The following is a 5,000-nucleotide window of genomic DNA, read 5'->3' as shown; positions in this document are numbered from 1 at the left end:
CCCTCCTCTCCACCCTCTCTACCTCCCATCCCTCCTCTCCTCCCTCCCTCTCTACCTCCCATCCCTCCTATCTCCCTCTCTACCTCCCATCCCTCCTATCTCCCTCTCTACCTCCCATCCCTCCTCTCCTCTCTCCCTCTCTACCTCCCATCCCTCCTATGTCCCTCTCTACCTCCCATCCCTCCTCTCCTCCCTCTCTACCTCCCATCCCTCCTCTCCCTCTCTACCTCCCATCCCTCCCATCTCTCCTCTCTCCCTCTCTACCTCTCATCCCTCCTCTCTCCCTCTGCCTCCCATCCCTTCTATCTCCCTCTCTACCTCCTATCCCTCCTCTCTCCCTCTCTACCTCCCATCCCTCCTCTCCTCCCTACCTCTCTGCCTCCCATCCCTCCTCTCCTCCCTTCCTCTCTGCCTCCCATCCCTCCTCTCCTCCCTACCTCTCTGCCTCCCATCCCTCCTCTCCTCCCTACCTCTCTGCCTCCTATCCCTCCTCTCCTCCCTTCCGCTCTACCTCCCATCCCTCCTCTCCTCCCTACCGCTCTACCTCCCATCCCTCCTCTCCTCACTACCTCTCTACCTCCCATCCCTCCTCTCCTCACTACCTCTCTACCTCCCATCCCTCCTCTCCTCACTACCTCTCTACCTCCCATCCCTCCTCTCCTCCCTCTCTACCTCCCATCCCTCCTCTCCCTCTCTACCTCCCATCCCTCCCATCTCTCCTCTCTCCCTCTCTACCTCTCATCCCTCCTCTCTCCCTCTGCCTCCCATCCCTTCTATCTCCCTCTCTACCTCCTATCCCTCCTCTCTCCCTCTCTACCTCCCATCCCTCCTCTCCTCCCTACCTCTCTGCCTCCCATCCCTCCTCTCCTCCCTTCCTCTCTGCCTCCCATCCCTCCTCTCCTCCCTACCTCTCTGCCTCCCATCCCTCCCTCTCCTCCCTACCTCTCTGCCTCCTATCCCTCCCTCTCCTCCCTTCCGCTCTACCTCCCATCCCTCCTCTCCTTCCTACCGCTCTACCTCCCATCCCTCCTCTCCTCACTCCCTCTCTACCTCCCATCCCTCCTCTCCTCCCTCTCTACCGCTTCCATCCTCTCCTCTCCTCTCTACCTCCCATCCCTCCCATCTCTCCTCTCTCCCCTCTCTACCTCTCATCCCTCCTCTCTCCCTCTGCCTCCCATCCCTTCTATCTCCCTCTCTACCTCCCATCCCTCCTCTCTCCCTCTCTACCTCCCATCCCTCCTCTCCTCCCTACCTCTCTGCCTCCCATCCCTCCTCTCCTCCCTTCCTCTCTGCCTCCCATCCCTCCTCTCCTCCCTACCTCTCTGCCTCCCATCCCTCCTCTCCTCCCTACCTCTCTGCCTCCTATCCCTCCTCTCCTCCCTTCCGCTCTACCTCCCATCCCTCCTCTCCTCCCTACCTCTCTGCCTCCCATCCCTCCTCTCCTCCCTTCCGCTCTACCTCCCATCCCTCCTCTCCTCCCTACCGCTCTACCTCCCATCCCTCCTCTCCTCACTACCTCTCTACCTCCCATCCCTCCTCTCCTCCTACTACCATGATGTTTAATCACCACACCGCTGCTTTACCACAAACTTTGACCTTTACCATAACAAGGGTGAGGACACAGCATCACAACATTCTATACTTTACATATCCTTATGTCATCATCATTGTTTCTCTATGCTAATGTCTTTGTAGGATATCCCCCCTCATAGAATGAACATTGTTGAATATTAAAATATAACTCATTACATGATTTTTTAAAGCAGAATTATGAATACATTTCTCCCCAACTCTTTCTCTGTGTCTCTCCCCAGTGTAGGCTGAACTGGGCCACAGTACTCGAACTGGGAGTACTGGGAGAAGAGATGGGAGAGGGCAGCTCCGCTGACTGGAGGAGTACCAGCTGGTCTCAAGCAGGTAGGGAGCCGTGCCAAGTCCCTGTGCCAGCGTCCGTCGTGCCCGCTGACGTTCATCGTCTGTTGGCTTCCATCAGGGCATCTCTCTCTCTCTGATCTAAAATGGAGATGATTCGATTAGGCCTCTGGTAAAGGGTGGGCAGGCCCTATACAAAGTCATTACCTTGATGAAAAATGCCCATCAGAGCTTGAATTAGGATGGCCAGGAGTGGACTGGGGTGTTATGGCTGAGTAGTGGGTGGCTGCAGTGGACTCATATTTACACTGGACTGTTAGTTGTAATTTGGTTAAAATGTGGGTGTGAGTGTGCATGTGTGCGTATGCACTATTTCAACTTCCCTACTCTCATCCCTCTGGTAATTGATTTGTGATACAATAATGGATCTATGATTTTATTTTGTCTTGAGTCCAAATTAGTTTTGGTGTGAACGTACACACACTGGCAGGTGTTTACAAATTACATGGACTCAAAGACAATCTTCCAAACTCTGGAGGTTAAAATCTGTAGATCACACCTGGCCTATACACTGTAGGTTTTCTATATGCTTTGCAAAGAGATATGGATACAGTATAGAAGGACCAAGTGTTTGTGTGGGAGACAAGGATATGATACCTAGTTGGGAAACTGAGAGGGACAGGTAGTAGCAGGCCTAAGGGACTGACTGGAAGGAGTGTGGTTCAATTGGTAGAACATGGTGCTTGCAACGCCAGGGTTGTGGGTTTGTTTCCCATGGGGGAACAGTATAAAAAAGTATGAAAATGTATGCACTCACTACTGTAAGTCGTTCTGGATAAGAGCGTCTGCTAAATGACACATTTTTTATTTATTTTTTATGTAAAAAATGTAAGGAAGGGGTAGGCCTTCCTTCTGGCTAGGAGACAAACTGAGAAAGGCAGGTAGGCCTTCCTTCTGGCTAGGAGACAAACTGAGAAAGGCAGGTAGGCCTACTTGGAGACAATGCAAGGAGGACAGGTACTGTAGCTGGCTAGGGACCACCTGAAAGAGACAGGTAGCTACTGTAGCTGGCTAGGGGACTTAGAGGATGAGTTACAGTAATGTAACTGATGTCATCCTGTTAAACACGGCTGCCTGGCCAAACAGCCCTGCGGCTACAGACTGTAGTGTGTGTACGGCCCAGCATCGCCAAGCTGTTCCCACGACCCAGAGGTCAAAGGACATGCTCAGAGTCTGCGCCAGGCAGAGACTAGCCAGATAACCGACCTGGCCGCGCACACTTACACACACACACACAGCCGGCCAAGGCTGGGACTGCCAAGTCCAACACGCCAATGGCCAGACGGTGGGCATGAAGAGGTCAGCCCTGGCATGGCGGCCAAACGCTGTCCGAGGAGGGAAGGCTTGGCAGGATTATGCCCAAACATCCTCAGGCTGAGGTTAACTGGACTGAGGCAGAACATGAGTGTGTGTGTCTGTATAGATAGGGCCTGGATTTGTTTACCCATGAGTCTATGGGGTTTGTACTGGCTCACTTGGCTGTCTGTTGGCTACTTAGCAGTTGGCTTACCATTGGTATAGCCTTTGCCTGTTGGTTATCCCCTCCCAGCAGACCCCCCTCTTTGATCCACTGACCCCCCTCTGACCCCATAACTATCATCGCCCATGCCAACTCCCCCTGGCACGCCCCTGTTCCACTTTGGGTCCAGAGCCCTGAGGTAAGATGGCAGGGGCTGTGTTTGGCAGACTGGCAACCTGCGCGTGACGTACTACCACTCAGGACACACAGGTGCTGTGTCCAGGGGCTGGGTTACACACACATCTCTCTGTCTCACACACACACACACACACACACACACCCTTGTCCAGGCCAAACATAAGCTACAGCCAAACACACTCACAGGCCATGCAAGGATAAGCACACACTATGGCCAAACACTGACTACAGCCAAGCACATCTACTATACTTCTATGAGGCCAAAGGCATCTGCAGTACAATACCATTTCAGAGGATCCCAGCAAATTTGGCCCCAATCTCTCTGGAAAATCCATTAGGAAAAACAAGTTGGACAATCAAATATTACACAGTGCTTAACACCTCTTTTCAATTGCTAGCCGTTTAATTCTCTGTGAATTCTAATTGCAACTGTAGCACCACACTGGTCTTTTTAAATGACTTCTTCTCCGGTTTGAAATGTATGAAATCCACGGTGGAGCTGAAATGACTTCACAAAGGTTCACATTAAATAACAGCCAGCTAATTGCTTTGTCCTCCCTTTTGTCCTGCCACTGTGCATGTTATCCCGCCTCGCCTCGTTCATATATCTTACAGTAATGAGTAAAGGAAAGCCCAGCACCTGCAGACTGTAATTAAACATATAAATTCTCCCCATGTGGAATTATTTGTGGTCACCCATTGATTTATAAGGCTCCCTAAATTGCAATGTTGAGCTTCTTTTCGTTTGCCTCTGAAAGGGCTAAAAGTGAAAGTAATTCATCAGAGGTCTTGGCCAGAAGAAAGCTCCTCTAAAACTTGGCCCGGTCGAAAGTAGAGTTTTCTATTTCTTTCCGTCTATGCTGTCGTGTTAAATCTCAGAAACTTCTCTGGTCGGTCCACTAAAGGTTGTCGAGGTAAGGCAGTGAATTGGAAACTATCCCAATTCTGATATCTTTAAGTCAACGTTAACCAGAGTGATCGGACTGTAATTTCCAACACTAATGATTAGCTACAAGTTCACCCCAATCAGTCAAATATAGAAGACATTGGATTTTATCATTCAGACATTTGTCGTAACATTTCTTAACTGCTTTCAGGCAAATACACAAGTTTCATTTCAATAATTTTTTCCCTGAAAAAAAGTTGTGTTTTTAAGGATTATTGGCTTTGCTACTTTGGAGTCATTGGCTTTGGTCTGTGTTTCTGAAGGGTAGGACCCACAGTGTAAAGTGATGAGGTGGCCGTGATAATGCCTGAACAACCCTCTCACCTGGGAGGGCCTGTGACTATCTGAATGTCACTCATCGAGCTGTTTATAATTTATTACACTGGTGGGATTATTAACTGATACAATCTTAATGATACAGGGTAACAATGGGGACTTGAATGTGTGTGTTTGTGTGTATATGTG

The 5,000-nt window shown here is 50.3% G+C and overlaps 1 long non-coding RNA gene across 2 annotated transcripts in view; it reads left to right on the top strand.

Moving 5' to 3' along the window:
- The window catches only part of LOC121553705, a 237,705-nt gene that overhangs the window by 83,297 nt on the left and 149,408 nt on the right, over nt 1-5,000 (top strand). For both annotated transcript variants that reach the window (XR_005997564.1, XR_005997565.1), the window contains exon 3: nt 1,815-1,917. This is a non-coding gene — a long non-coding RNA (uncharacterized LOC121553705). The remainder of the gene's footprint in view (nt 1-1,814; nt 1,918-5,000) is intronic.

The sequence above is a fragment of the Coregonus clupeaformis genome, chromosome 37, assembly GCF_020615455.1.
Source record: "Coregonus clupeaformis isolate EN_2021a chromosome 37, ASM2061545v1, whole genome shotgun sequence".
Classification (NCBI taxonomy): domain Eukaryota; kingdom Metazoa; phylum Chordata; class Actinopteri; order Salmoniformes; family Salmonidae; genus Coregonus; species Coregonus clupeaformis.
Note: the sequence above shows the minus strand (reverse complement) of the source record. Positions and strands in the feature narration are given on the sequence as shown.